This window comes from Pezoporus occidentalis, unplaced genomic scaffold (genome assembly GCF_034315485.1).
Source record: "Pezoporus occidentalis ecotype Australia unplaced genomic scaffold, CSIRO_AGI_Poc_V1 ctg172, whole genome shotgun sequence".
Taxonomy (NCBI): domain Eukaryota; kingdom Metazoa; phylum Chordata; class Aves; order Psittaciformes; family Psittacidae; genus Pezoporus; species Pezoporus occidentalis.
This window is the reverse complement of record NW_026913554.1, coordinates 549,431-565,762: the sequence shown is the minus strand read 5'-3', so window position 1 is coordinate 565,762 and position 16,332 is coordinate 549,431. Positions and strand designations below refer to the sequence as shown.

At 42.9% G+C, this 16,332-nt stretch overlaps 1 long non-coding RNA gene across 1 annotated transcript; it reads right to left on the bottom strand.

Moving 5' to 3' along the window:
• Positions 1-13,536: 13,536 nt before the first annotated feature.
• On the bottom strand, positions 13,537-15,650 carry LOC134161290 (uncharacterized). Its single transcript, XR_009963928.1, has 2 exons — positions 14,930-15,650; positions 13,537-14,125 (listed from the first exon to the last, which is right to left on the bottom strand). It is a non-coding gene; the product is annotated as an uncharacterized LOC134161290 (long non-coding RNA).
• Positions 15,651-16,332: the final 682 nt, after the last annotated feature.

The following is a 16,332-nucleotide window of genomic DNA, read 5'->3' as shown; positions in this document are numbered from 1 at the left end:
TATCTGTCAGTCTTGCTTTTCCCCTGCATCCTTGCTTTCCCCATCAAGCAACTTGCAACCCTGTCTGTGAGTATTTAGTAAATCTGAGGAGAAGTTTCAGAATCATGAAGATATAGAATCATAAAATAACTCAGATAGAAAGGGACCTCCTGGCATTATTTGGTCCTATCTCTCCTTTCAAGCAGGGCTAGCTTCAAAGCTTGTCCAGTCATGTTTTGAGTATCTTGAAGGATGGAGAATGAAATCTGGACACAGAATTTCATCTGTAGTCTTACAACTGCTGAACAAATCAGAAATGGATTCCTTGACATGTTGGTTACACTCTTGGTAATACAGCCTGAACACAGAAGATTAAATAACCTATAGTAGTGGGGGCTGCATTCATGCATATATAAGAAAAGAAGACAAAAAAAAAAACCACAACAACAAAACCACCAAAGCCCTTCAAAATAAGGAAGCCAATCCCTAAATAGGCAACCTAGGGGAAGTAACAGGCAATTTCCCTTCCTCTTCCTCAGACAAACAGGTAATGAGTGGAAAGAGGAAGCTGAGTGTACTGTAGGAATATTTAGGGACATGAAAGAGAGCTAGGAGCACTGAAAAAGGTGTTAGACAATGCAGAGTGGACCTGAAGTTATTTTTGTGGTAAGGGGCATGAGAAGGAAATAAGGACTATTATAGTGATGTGGTACAAATGGATGTGGGACTGTTGAAAGCCAAAATCAATTTTACTTCTCATGATGTAATATGCTCTTGCTGATGAGTCAGCCGTACAGTGATTATTCTTTCCGTCAGCACAGGTGATGACCTAAACTACCTATGCCTAACCACCTTACCTGCCCATCTTTCCCGGAAGCTTTCTGCTGACCAAGTTAGGACATAAAAAACATTGCCCTGGGTGCGGCTGGAACACCTAGGACAGTTTTCCCACTATTCCCACTGAGTCTACCTATTCTTACTTAGTGCGTTACTTTGTACTATTGCAGAAAGCTTTTCAGAATGTCCTGACACTGAAGTGACAACTCTGCACAGCAAGCAAGTGGTGTGCAAACAGGGCAGTCCCACTGTGAAGAAAGCTGCTCCATTAATTGTAATGAGGGCAGAAGACAGCTAAGAATGCGTCGCAGACATGTTTGTATTTGCAGCTTTGAAATGCCCCATGTTTTACTTTAACAGGTATTAAATAACAGGCAAACAATAATTAAGGAGTGAGAAAGAAATAGCATTTAATTCCAAGGCTCTGCTGCAGTCGTAAAAAGAATGCTGGGGCTGTTCAGCCTTGAGAAGAGAAGCTGCATGGCGACCTCACAGCAGTCTCACAGTGTCTGAAGGGGGCCTACAAGGGTGCTGGAGAGGGACTCTTCATGAGGGACAGTAGCAATAGGACAAGGGGTAATGGGTTCAAACTTCAACAGGGAAAGTTCAGGTTAGATGTAAAGAAGAAGTTCTTTACTGTGAGGGTGGTGAGGCACTGGAACAGGCTGACCAAACAAGTGGTAAATGCCCCATCCCTGGCAGTGTTCAAGGCCAGGTTGAACAGAGCCTTGGGCGACATTGTGTGAAGCATCTGGGTTGGAACTAAATGATCTTAAGGTCCTTTTCTAACCCAAACCATTTTATGGGTCTATGTTTCTATGAAACTTATCCAGAAGCTCATCCTTATTTAAGGGCAGCATGCCTTTAGCATGAGCATAAGAGGGCTTTCTTGTTGATACATAGACATGGAAAAGAAAAAAGATAAAATATTTTAAGACTGAAATGTTAGAAGACATTATGCTCATATTAATTAAAGTGCACACATTTTTCTGGAAACAAGCTATTGGATTCATTACTTCAGTGAAATTATTGATCCCAAAGGACTTCTTTGCATTGTAGCAGTGTCGTGATAAAAAAGTAAGCTCACACCTTTATGCACATCACTACCACATCAGGGTTACTTCTTAAGAAGACCACAGTGCAATGAAAAAATTGTTCTAGTTGCTTTTGGAAGAAAGGAGAAATTTGGGGTTGTCTCATAAAGAAGCTAGGAGCAGGAGGTGATTAATCATCTGCAAACACAAAGATCAGAATAAGGAAGATAATGAACGTCACACTAAGCTGCTGTTAGAAGACGCAGAAGGTACATTAATACCAGATGTCATGTAAACTAATCTGTTGACTTTAGACTAGCTCTGCTTCGTACTGACAGGATGAAAGACGTAATTGGAGATCACAGTTTGGCTAGAAAATTGATGAAATGAGGAACAGTGCCAAATGCATGTCAAGACCAAAGCCATGCAAATACAGACTTAAGTATCACATACATACTTGGTTTTCAAAATAGAGTCATGTTGCACGCATGAACAGCACAGAATCAAGATGTCTTCAACTAATTCAGTCCAGACTTCAGAATGTTACTGCATTTGCACACTCTTATGAAGAAATCTTATATATGCATATAATTTTTCCCTCCATTCTTTCTCTAGATGAGTCAGAGGCATGCATTGCATTGGAAACGTGTTTTTCATAAGTTAGTTTTCTTTCATCAAATAAAGATGAAGTTGCCAATCCATTTTATCCCATCAAATGCACCTGTCCTCCTCTTCTCTTTTACACTGGGCACACATACACAGCACGGCAATGTTTCAGACTAACACTTAATCCCACTCACTTTCTGGGAGCAGTTGAATTCTGTGTTTTGCGTGTACACTAGACTCACAACAGAGAATTCTATGATGTGACTAGCCTACCTCCGATACTCCAGCTAGCTTGCATAGGGCACCTCAGATTTCCCGAGGCTGTCCCTAAATGCCCAGTATAGCTGTATGTGCAGAATCTAGACACTAGATGCAGTCACAGATTAGAAAAGAAACACGACAAAGAATATCCATTTGCCATGCAGAATCATAGAATTGTTTAGGTTCATGATCTGATTTAGATGCCTGTTTTCCTTTCTGTCAGAGAAACAGCAGGAAGTTCAGTGGAAACAACACCTTTCAGTAGTGAAGCCTTGGATTTTCCAGAAGAATGAGTAATACGTAATTACTTGTTTCTCTTCTACAGTTCCACTTGACATTTGCATAACACTTGAGGACTGCAAGTACTTTCTCAGTCATGACCTCACCTCAGATGAAGTACAAACAATCCACCCCACACTGCAATACCTGTTTTATTGTTTGGTGTTTTTTTTTATCTAAAACAGGCAGATGTGGGGCCAGTGCCCTGGCATCCATTTCACTTAAGCAAATAGCCTCAACAGACCCCGGCTATTTGCTAGCTTGTGATCTTCTCAGGAAATTCTATTGTAATCTGAGAAATTCTTCCCCACAACACATTCAAACCTACTCTGAAAAAATATTTTCTTTTAAAAAGCTAATGTTTCTTTGAATAGTATCGTGTATGTCTCAGATTTTGGATACTTTTGGTGAATTTGCCTACACCGCTTTCCTCTCTTCCAAGTCATATCCCCCTATGCAACTTTTAGGTTTGTAAGTAGTGGTATTTCTCAGAATATTTGCTAGAAACAAGCAGCTCATAGTGCAGTTGGTAGAGGATGCTGGATCATTTCATGTTGAATGGATGGAACATTTTTCTGATATTGCTCATTTTCTGTAATAACAAAGATGGGCTTATAAGGATGGTGGGGAGGGACTCTTCATTAGGGACTGTAGTGATAGGACAAGGGGTAACAGGTTAAAACTTAAGCAGGGGAAGTTTAGATTGGATACAAGGAAGAAGTTTTTTACTGTTAGGGTGGTGAGGCACTGGAATGGGTTGCCCAGGGAGGTTGTGAATGCTCCATCCCTGGTGGTGTTCAAGTCCAGGTTGGACAGAGCATTGGGTGACATGGTTTAGTGGTTTAGTGGGAGGTGTCCCTGCCCATGGCAGGGGGGTTGAAACTAGATGATCTTAAGGTCCTTTCTAACACTAACTATTCTATGATTCTACGATTCTAATACTGAACATTATAACACATACCAAGAAGAGCAAACAGCACACTGTTCAGTCCCTGCAAGATCTATTTACAGATAGGTTGGTAATAACTTAACTGGTATGCTGCCAACATCATCCTTCTGGAACATATTTTAGTCCTGCGTACAAGAAATAAAGTACGTCAGCCTCATATGGCATGAAACACTTGAAATACCATCCATTTTTCTTCATCTATAAAGTGTAATGTATACAGACATCCTTGAAAAACCCTGCTTTGTCTAAATCATGAAAATAGGAGGACATAAACATATCAAAGAAGACAAAAAAAAAAAAGGATTTAAAAAAGACTGGTAAAGAAAATCAAAACTAAGCCCCAATCTTTCTTCATATGCAACAGGAACAGGAAGCCTGCCAGAGAATCTACAGGGACATGTAATGAGAAGGGTAGAAAATGAGGTCAAGAAGAGTGCATGAGCAGTGTAAGCAATAAATATTATTCCCTATTGTTCTAGTTAATCTAATAAGTATTAAATATTACTATATTTAAAGGAACAATTTGATATCAAAATTTAATTTCTCAAAAATTAAAAAAGCCCAACAGTCTATGAACAATGTAATTCTGATACAGTAATTATACTGCTGCCATTCTGAATTAGCTCAAAATCTTGAACCAATGGCATATTGATTTAATTTAAGATTTGGTTATTACAAACCTTTGCCATAAGGGACCATGATCATGTACTTCAGTTAATCACAAAGGGCAGAAAAGTGTGTCAGGGACTCTTTTAAAGGATAAAAATATTTTTTTCCTTCAGTAGAAAATTTTCCTGTATTCACTATTTTCCTTGTTCCCTTATTTATATTGTTTTGCTGTGTTAGGTAGAGATAGGCAGCCAGATGCACCAGGCTTTAAAAAAGGCCAACAGTTATTGAGTTAAAAGAAGGAAACATACAGAATCACAGAATCCTAGAATGGTTTGGGCTGCAGGACCTTAAAAGCTCATCCATTTCCAGCCCCCTTGCTACAGGCAGGGACACCTTCCACTAGACCAGGTTGCTTCAAGACCTGTCCACCCTGGTCGTGAACACTGCCAGGGATGGGGCAGCCACAGCTTCTCTGGGTACCCTGTGCCAGTGTCTTGCCACCCTCATAGTGAAAAATGTCTTTTTAAACTTCCTTCTTGAAATATAATATCATCATCTCAGCTTTTAGATTCTATTACAAAGAAAATGAATGAGAATCAGTTACCTCCATATTCAGATTCTAAACAACCTCCCACTCCTTATGGTTAAAGGAGGTCATTTGGGTTTCAAACGTAATTTTTTTGTTTTGTGTGGTTTGGGGTTTGGGGCTTGGTTTTTTTTTTTACTGTTAAAGAGAGCAATACACCAGCCCCCAGACTAGCCCAGTCAACAATCTCCCAATTTATGGAATCCCCTTGTTTTACTCTTTTGGAAATATCTAAACTCTGTGATGTTTTGCAATCACAGGAAAGCCAAGCTTGGCACCTGAAAACATTCCTGCTTTTCCTTCTCTGGGATGACTGTGAGGATCCTTGCCAACAGACATTTCACAAGGTACACTCAGGTTGACGTTGCAGTTGATCATGAGCCAGGACAGACTCCCACTCTTCATTCTATAGCATCAGTTGGAACAAGAGCCTAAGAGCAATAGTTCCCCAGCTGCATGGCCCAATGAACCTCTACCAAACAATCATAAGCACAAGTGTACTACCAAGTGCAGGTAACCAGGCATCTTGATCATTAAACTTCTAACTGAAAACACTATGAAGACCAATGATCTCATGGATAAGCTGAGAAATAGTTAATATGAGCTGCCAGTGATTCAGGAGAATCAGTAGTTTAAAACATGAGATATATATTGTATAAAGTGATGTTTTCCCTCATTATATTTTAAGACCTGATTTTCCCAGTCTTTTGAGCAATGAGTGATGGCTCCACCACATGCTCTGTAACCCCAAGGCTTCCATTTAGTACAAGACATTTTTCAGGTGTGTTATTTTGTCTAACAAAGCCTTATGGTCTTCTGAAAACTTCTTACTGGTTATATGAAACAATTTCCATAAAGTTTCTACAAGCAGCTGCTGTGCTACTCACTGTAATTTTGCGAAAGACAGCGCTTGATGAGCTAATATGTAAGCAACAGGAACATAGAATCATAGAATCAACCAAGTTGGACAAGACCTTTAAGATCATCAAACCCAACTGTTACCCCAGGACTGCCAAGGCCACCTACTAAACCTTGTCACTGAAGGCCTTGTCTACATGGTTTATGAACACTTCCAGGGATGTTGATTCTACCACTGCCCTGGGCAGCCTGTTCCAATGCCTGACCACCCTTTTGGGGAAGAAATTGTGCCTAATATCCAGTCTAAACCTCCCCTGGTGCAGCTTGAGGCTGTTTCCTCTTGTCCTGTCACTTGTTTCTTTGAAGAAGAGACCAGCCACCTCCTCTGTCAATCCTCCTTTCAGGTAGTTGTAGGGAGCGACAAGGTCCCTCCTGAGCCTTCTTTTCTTCAGACTAAAACAACCTCATTTCCCTCAGCTGTTCCTCCGCTGTGCTCTAGGATGCTGAAGGAGCCTTCAAGAGGGTCTCTTCAGGTAGCAAAAACAAGGTTCTTGCATCTGTCCCTATTCTGCCTTTACAGCCAGTCATTCTTGCAGGAATCAGAGACCACAAACTGCAGCTCAAATCACTTTGTGTCTTCACCTCACATTTTTTAACCAGCAAGGTCACCCTGCAGGTCATCTCCTTGAAGAACTTGAATTTTCCAGGAGAAGCACTTTAGATGCTATAAAACACGGATAGGGGTTTACAACACTTTCAGCTCTGTGTACCTTCACACAAAACCACCGCCACTGGCACAGCTCACATGGTCATCCTTGTCTCTTCAGCTAATACCTCATCTTCTGGGCATATCTGCACTATCAGATCACTTGGCTCCCATGTCCTGGTTCCTAGTTTGTCCACTCTGCATGGCTGTCAGTTCATCACAGGGAGCTGTTTTGGAATGAACCACACAGTTCCTTCTAGGAAGAAACCTAGGTATGGTTCTGGAGATAATTCATGGCACGGAGCACAGCTGATAGTCATTATGGGTTGGACCCCTTTTTGCTTTGGCAGTAGGCTTTGTGCTTGCAGTCACCCCCACACACCTCCATTGCACATCTCAGGACACATGACACTTCACAGTGTGGACTGCAGTAAAGTCCTTATTGCTGCTCCTGTGTTTACAAAGAAGACCTGGGTCTTGTAACATGCAATTCAGCCACTCCAAACTGTTCTAGAGCCTTGAGTTGGGGGATATGGGATAGTTAGCATCACATGGTCTTATCAGAGATCCCTCCCTAAAGAGGATGCATTTAGCAATAGCTATACTGACTCTGTTGTCTCCTTTTGACTGCCCTTTGGTTACAGCAGGAAATATGGGAGCACAATGTGATATTCAGGAAGGTTAGTTTTCTCTGCAGCAGTGGGAAGAATCTAGTTACATCCCTTAGTGGAGTCACTCTTTCCTGTTGCAAACCTGAAAACCTGCAGATCATACTGAGTAATTTGAGCTCCGCAGGTCTTCTTGTGGGGTCATGACCAACAGCAACTAACCAACAGTGACTTCAATGGCAAATACTTAAATAAGACACACAAGCTCCGAAGTGTAATATGCTATCCTAATTTTGTTGTCTAAAAGAAAAAAAATAATCAGCCTACAGAATGGGAAAGTGAAACAGTCAAGTCAAGAGTCTGGATCTTGAACAAATTGTGTCAAATATAAAGTGTAAAACACATCCCTCTTTCCATGCTTTCATTATTAGAATATTCTTTCTTGTTCAGCCTGCAATCGAGACCTGATGTCAGAGGAGCAATGGGCTGCACCACAGCTGATTCACGACAGCAGCAAGAGCTTGATTAATAACTCCCTTTACTAGGTAACAACAGCAGTCCAATGCTGAAACTCATCTGATGTTGGAAGCTGGATATTTTCTCCTTATAAGAGTGATAAGCTACTTTCTGCCGGTGAGATCTGGAACAAGAATTGGATCAAAAGTGAGCTTTAAGTCCCAAAGTTAATTTTGGAATTTAGGTATCTTTATGTAGCACATTCAAGCCATGGAAAGCATCATTTATTTGTTTTACCTGACCTGATAATGCTCTGATTTGCAACAGCCCATATGCTGATGGGATCCACATCATAGATATACATATGCATATATATTTTTCATTAGTAGACCTCTACTCTACTCAGCCAGGGAGAAAAAAAGGAGGGAGGCTGTTGATGCCATTTGTGTTCATGGAAGTGCTCTCCTGTCTCTGTAGATCTCTGTGGCAGCCATGTATGTATTTATATCTGTGGTGCGTATGTGCATTTGTGTGTGTGTGCCTACCAAGAATAACATGCTCAGCCTCACTACTGGTTGCACCTGAGGGCAAGGAGCTGCAGCAAAATATAAATAATACTAACAATATTATGATAATTAATAGGAAATAACAGAAAAGAATACATGAAAATTCAGAAAACACAAGTGATGCTCATCACACGCTGACCAATACCCTCCTGACCACAGCAACGCCCCTCAGTTTATACACTGGGCATGACATGCTGTGGTATGGAATACCCCTTTGGCTACTTTGGGTCAACTGTCTTGCTCCCTCCCAGCTTCCCGTGCCCCTCCTCACTGGCAGAGCATGGGAGACTGAAAAGTGCTTGATCAGGGTAAGCGCTACTGAGCAACAGCTAAAACATGGGTGTGCTATCAGCATTATTCTCAGACAAAAGCCGAAACACAGCACTGCACAAAACCAGCAGTTCCTGGGGGAAAACAGGAATGAGGCCTGCCACATAGCTTGGGACTCTCCTTCACAGAGGGGAATGAGGCTCTCTGACCCCTGTCCAATGCAGAGCTGGAACAGAGATGATGCTGCAATGTAGAATTTTCTGCTGGCTTTCTTACCAAAGAGTGCCAAACCACCTTTACATGATGTGCAGTAATCGTTTTCATTAACACAGGGATGATGACCCAGTAATTAAGGACCAGTCACACACAGCTCTTCAAATGACACCCTGGGACTGCCAGGAATAGGCAGGGGCAGTCATGGGTGTGGCACAAGGAGCAAGAACAAGCGATGAGGAAGCAGAGACATGAAGTGCACAGACGTGCCTCTGCTAGCCAAACCAACATGAAAACTCAGAGGTGCTGCTACCAAAGTTACAGTACACCTTTCCCCATCAGTGGGCAAGCAGCGTGTCACATCCAGTATGAAAATGCACTGAGCTCAAAACTAAGCCACCCCTGCACAGCATGGAGGCTGCTTTTGGCTCTCAAAGGACAAATGCTACAGTTTGGCAGTAATGCAGTGCAGTCTGCTACAGCTTATTTTCTGAATTCAGCAGAAACAATTTCCCATGTTTCTCCTACCTTTCAATTCAATTGTAGATACTCTTTAAGACCCACTCATGGGTCAAACCACTTCTTCACCCATTGCACGCTCCAGGGAGATGAGGCACAATGCAGGGGTGGGCAGCAGCCTGTATTGCTGTCACTACAAAGATTATGCTAGGGACAGCAGCAGCCAATGGTGAAGTATTACTATTCAATTTTCTGTAATTAATTGCTAAACACCATTGGCCAAACTGGAGAGTTATAAGGGGAGTGTGCACAACTTCTACTGTCTCTTCTCCAGGTCTTTAATTACGTCAGATATGCCCCATTTGGGAGTGGTTGGGAGAGAGGTATTGAGAGACCCAGGTTGTTCTAGATCGGGGTGGTGCAGGGGCAGCCTGCAAAAACCTCACATGGGGGGCTTCTGCCTCTCTATATCCAAAACTCCACACCCCACCATTGTGTCAATACGATTGTTGCCTGCCAGTGTGTCAAATCCGAATGTATTTTCCTTGTGAGGATTTAGAGCCACTTTCACAGGGGTCATCCTCTTCTCCCCAGGTAGCGAGAGTGAGGAGGAATTTTTTTGCTACACCAGCTACCCCCACTATATTTACAGCTTTGCTTTGATGGTTTAATTCCTAACTTCTCTATTTGCTGTTTATTTAAAGCATTAATTTGGGCCCCGTGTCAATTAAAAACTCCAGACTTTGGCCCCATGGGGATATGTCCATAGGGCTCCTTATCCGAGGACCATTGGCAGGTATTCATGTTTCCCAGGGGGCAGCCCGAGCCCCAAATCGCAGCTTCCAGTTTGTTAACCACTTCGAGTCCTCCCGCAAAGCTGCCAGCTGGTTAGTAACATCGTCGCGGCCGGGGGGGGGGGGAGCGGGGAGGGAAGGGGAAGGGCGGTCGCATTTGCGTGTGCCTAGGCTCTTAACCCTTCTTGCAGCAGTGCCGGGATGTGACCCTTGGGCTGTCCGTGCAGCCCCGCGCTGGGTGCCCCGGCAGGAACGCTTTTCGCCAAAGGTCATTTCTGTCACAAACGTGAGGCCGACCCACTCTGTCCCGGGACGGTCCGAGGTCCCAGCGGGGTTCCCCGTCGGACGCTCTCGGGCCAGCCCAGCCCATGTCGCGCCCCGGAGTAACTGTGTGATGTCTCCGCCCGAGTCCAGACGCGCACGGGGGCTGCTCAGTGGCTGCCAGAATTCTCTCCCTTGGAGACTGAAAGAGCGTTTTCAGAACGTCTGGTGATCCTTTACGGAGGGGCCTGAGATGCCTGGCACCTTCGGGAAGGGCCATCGGTATTCCGTGCAGCCCTCAGATACATCACCTGGGGACAAGCAGCCGTCTGTACTCTCTGCGATAGCTCTGACAGCCCTTTTGTTTTCACAGTGGCAGGCTCTCCTCTCTCCTTGAGGTCCAGCTCCGATAGCCCTTTCGTTGTCGCAGCGATAGGGTCTCCTCTCTCCTTAAGGTCCAGTAAGTCCCCAGCCCAATAAGCCCTCCTGAGGTTATCGACTGATAGCTTGCGAATCTGTTGCTCAAAAACATCCCTGGATCCCAAATCCACTCTTCATCACCGAACAGTTCCTGATCACCCTCTGTCAGAGAGACTCCACAAATACTCTGTTTCCATTTCACCTGCCTTGCTAGAAAACTCCATTTGCAATTCCCTGAGCTGAAGTCCTGACCAGGAGCTGTGTGGAACATGGTTCGAGGGTTGCTGCCTCGTGGGCCCTTCTGCCTTTCTGTTTTAATTACAAATCACACATTCCTTTCCTCCAGTTCCTCCACCTCTTTGGAGCAGCTCTCATCAGAATCTCCCCAGATACCACTGCCCCAGTCCTCCAGGTCTGTGCCCTCAACCAGCTTCTGTTGGACAACACTGGGGTGTTTTCTTTTTTCACTCATGCCAGCATAATTTCAATTCTTTGTTCCAAGACACATGTTCATTGTCTTTCTCTTTTCAGTTCCTCTTTTACACAGCCCATCTCCCGACTACTTCTACAAATCACCCCTCTCCAAGCAGTTCTGTGCCTGTACCAGGCACGTGCCCGAGATGGTGCACGCACTGTCTTTACCACCTCCATCATATATACAGCAATGCTGGATTCTCTCCAGGATTACTCCTGGGTCAATATTCCGCTGCCAGGCAGGGTAATCTACAAAACACCCACACACTAGCTGTATAACATGCACAGTTTATTAAAGAAGCACACTAAAGCAAACAAGCACACTAACACAAACTGGGTGTATATATAGTGAGTATGTACAAGAGCAGCAAAGAAAGCTGGTGTTTATTTTTTTCCCCTTCCCTTTTTAGTTTTATATTCTCCCCTTCTTGTTATTCCCCTTACCATTATTATTACTGGTGGTAGCAGTAGTGATTTGTGTTATACCTTAGTTACTGGACTGTTCTTATCTCAACCTGTGGGAGTTGCATTCTTTTGATTCTCCTCCCCATCCCTCAGGGAGCAAGGGGAGAAAGTGGGGAGTGAGTGAGCGGCTGAGTGGTTCCGAGTTACCGTCTGGGCTTAAACCATGACAGACTTTTTTGGCGTCCAGTGTGAGGCATGAAGGGTTGCAGTAATGACAGATCTGACCAGAGTGTGTCTAATCCTATTTGTGATAAGCACTCATTGTTTTGGATTAATAGTCACTCATCACAATGTTTATTTATTTGCTCTCAGAGTTGCTGCATTTGGTCTTTGCACTTGGTGTTGCACTCCAGACCAGCATTCGGTTTGGAGTTTCATTATGTCATATCTTCCTTGGAGCCAGTATTTGCTGTTTTAGTGTTTATCGGCTTTGGGGCCTGGGCTAAAGTTCTTTTTTCATTGTACTTTATGATAATGGCTTGTAATACAATAGAATTATTGATTGTAAAACAGATCTGGTATGTGTTCTCAGCATAGCCATCACCTCTCTACTTTGTGATGCATGTAGTAAGAATTGTTAACAATTACACCTTGTTTTTTCCCCCTTGGAGGGCCAACCTATAGAGGGGACATCCTCACACCTTCCACTCCCCCACCAGGCTATTTCCAGTAGATCTAGGGAATTTTAAAGATTTTGAATATCCTTTGGATACTTTTGAAACCAGCTTCTCCATTTGCTGGGAGTCTGCATATTGCTGCCTGTACTGCGCACGTTTTACCTAAGGCCATACCACCCTGAGCATGTCCAAACTCGTCGGATCTTAGAAGCTAAGCAGTGTCAGGTTCGGGTCTTGTCTAAGGTTAAACAGCTATCTAAGAACACCACCAAGAGATCTTCCACAAGGCTGGACATGAGTGGCAGGGTGTGTGGGATCATATGGCAAGTATCTGGGCCAGTGGGGCCCTCCAGTGCTTTGGAAATTCACCCGTTTGAAAAGTGTGAAATCCAGACAAATTATCAGAACACTTAAGTGAGGTGTGTTGTCATCCTGGCAGGACCAGAGAGGGACAGATCACCGCAATGTGCTGCAGCTTGGCCTATGCCCTGTTCTGTAAGGAGCAGGAAAAAGATGCCTCTGGATCTGATGGCAAAGCAACAGACAATGCAGCTGCTCCATCCCCAGCAACAAGCACAGCAGCTACCCCAACTCCAACAACAGACACTGCAGCCACTCCAACCCCGGGAGCAGGTCCTGCAGCTGAACCAAAGGACCAGTCTGTGCCACTATCAGTTGCCCCTATAAGCTACATCATGTGTCATTGGACTGGATGATCTTAAGGGACTCTTCCAACCTAAATGATTCTGTGACTCTACATCAGTAGCAGGCAAGATGCAAGTGGAAAAGAAATGCACAGCCTCTGCTGATGTCTTCTCCGTAACCAGCCAAGTGAAATTCCAGCTCCAACAGAAATTCCAGCAGACCTCACTAATGCAAGTGAAGTTACTGCCTCCAGCTATCGGCTCCACCCATCTGCTAGGGATTGCTCCTGTGCAGGACAACTGTGGGAAGCTAATATAGACTCCACACCCACTCCAGGAATGGAGCAGCCAAGGATTGTGCTAACAGTGCATGGGAAGCTTCAGCAGAGGGGCACCAGCAAAGCGGCAGCTCTCATGTCCCAGTCCTGCACTTTGTGACCAGTAAACATTACCCTCTGTCCACCAGCAGCAGAATTTTTGCACCAGGTGGGTGGTGCCAGGACAGCATGCATCACTTATTTGACATAATTTATGTCATGACCAGGTCCCACACTTTCCAATATATTCCAGTTAACCACCATCGCCTTTCCTGTCTTTTAACAGGTATACACATAGGTATATCTACACAGCATGTAGATGAGGCCCCTCAGTGATACGGTTCAGTGGTGGACTTCGCAGTCCTGGGGTAATAGTTGGACTTGATGATCTTAAAGGTCTTTCCCAATCTTGCTGATTCTATGATTCTGTGGTTATTCCCTTAGTCATTTTAGTTCATGACTCTGGGCTCTATCTGTTACAACAGTCTCAGGGCAGGAAAGATGGCATGTGGTGCTGGATTGCTGCATGCTGATCTGACTGCACCACCACTGCACTTCTCCAGTTTTATCCAAGTTCACTCTTCATGAATGTAGTGATCAGAAGGGAGTCAGGTTCGGATCCTCAAATCCAAAGCAGCAAAGACCTAGAAGCACATTTTGGCAGCTGACACAAATCCTCCTCTGTCCTGTTTAGGCTTCCAGATGGTCTGAGACAGCAGGCCCACTGCACAATAGGTGTTTAACTGTTAATATGAAGTTTCAGACAGATTGAGAACCTTGGCAAAGAGCATGCTGATGCAGAAATAGTGAAACCATCCAAGTAGACACATTCAGAGTGATTCTGTATCTGGAACCTGAAAAAAAGTACAGGAAGAAAACAGTGATTGTTAAATAATTTCTACTATTGAGCCAAATATTTTAACCTGCTGTAAAACAAGGCTTCTGCTGAAGTAGTTTCCAGTTGACTTTGTTCCCTAATAATATGTAGTTTCAGCCGCTAAAAGCAATGTGAGTGATGAATGATGTTATAAAAGCCTGTTTAACTCACATGGTGTTGCATGATTCTATGAACAATCCATACCAAGTATCATACAATAACAGAAGGAAAGACAAAAGACTTTATGACATATCCTGTGTAGAATTACTGAAGTCATAAATGCTCTGGAGAGAAAGATAAGGGGAACTGCTATTTGATGAGCCTAAAGCACATACGATTTTTCTTATGAGGCTGCTTAATCCATCTGTAAATTATCATACTCTCATACTTGTCACTTCATTCTCCTTCATCCCTAGAAAATGTATGTATATTTGCTAGGTAATGTGTATTTCAGGAAGATGTGCACAGAGAATAACACTGGAAACCAAAAAGTGTCAAAATCTGAAGAGATTGAAATGTTTATACTATGTACTGAAAAACATGTATAAATTAAGGTAAACAGGGATGATCGAGAACATTGTCTCGTTGTGCTAAGCTACCAAAAAACCCTTCTTGAATCAGGGACTTTTCTACATTGATGCTAATGGTGGATAGTTCATTTTCAAAGTCATAGCTATAACTCACAGGTGGGAAAAAAAGAATCTGGTAGAAATAACATTATGTTCTACACCTTAATTCTACATTTTCTTAAGTACATGTTAGATAATCACAAGGAACTTACAAGGCCTTCTTCAAGGCAGCGCCATTCTCCCAGTAGAAGGTTTCACCTTTCTTGTGCAACCCAATCCAGCAGTTGTCTATTTTCAAACACTTGGCTAATGAATGCTAAGAAAACAAAAAAGGGTATTTTGGATGTTTGTAAACATGAGCTCTCACCATGAGAAGCAAATTCCTCCAGTGACTTTTGAGCAGAACTAGTTCATCACTCTGTCACCTAGAACACTCATAAGCATTTCACTGATATTTTAAAGCTTAATTCTGTCTTTGAATTGACCCTTACAGTATCATAAACTTCAGTGAAGTTGTTCAATTCTATACCATTGAAAATTATTACTGTTCTCTAAACACAAAAGTACCCAAACACCATGTATTGGTTTCTGTCTGTCTATATGTTTATCAAGCTCTTACATATGCAGCAGCTCAGTCTAAATAGGTTGGTACATACAGGTGTTTCCTGCATTTCAGATGGGCATATCAGGACTCCTCCCCTTCCCAATTATTACTTACATAATTTACATTTAAAGATTTTTATCTGTGGGTGTACAAATAAAGTAAAAGACAGTTCAGTGCTCCAGAAGTTTTCAACAACCTGTAGTGAACACGGCAAAGAATAATGGAAGGTAATAGAAACAGCACTTGCAATGGGTTAATGTTATCTCATGAGACAACTATTAGCTGTCATCATGGCCTTTAATAGACATGGAAAGAGTGCAGCCTCATACTCCTCCAGTCTTCCACAGAAACTTCAGTTCAAACACAGCTAACTTTTTTGATTAAACTAGTTTACCGTTGACCCAAAAGACTGCAGATCTGTAAAAGTACTGTACACTTTTAGTACCACGCAGTAGTAAGATGTCACTGGCATTCACTGACTATATGCAACTGGACCATAACAGAGAAAATCAAAGTATTTTAACAAACTTGCTAGCGCGAGAAAATGTCCAAGCCAGTTGCAGCGGGAGCATGCTCCCATGACTGGTATAAGCATGCCTCTGTAAAAGGCATATCTAAAGGTGCAAGCAGACAAAGATGGACAATTTCTGGTATGCTGAAGAATGGTTTTAAATGTTTGGTTTCTTATAAAAACCAAAGTATCCACTTATTTGTCTGTACTAGATGTTGGACAGATTCATACCTGCTTTGAAGATGAAGGTCAGTCCAGGACAGAAGAGTAAAACTAGGCAAACTGACCCACTCTGAAGAGTTTTTCATAAAGTCAAATCCAGGCATCAAAGCAGTGTGGAACAGCTGCTACTGTTCCTGCAGCTACTGCAGCCAACTGGCTGTGACAAAGTACTTCCCACTGCCTGAATTCACACTTTTTATTTATTTTACAAGGATTTAAAGGATAACCATAGCATGCAAAATAAACAAATAAATAAATAAATAAATTACCTGAAGGAG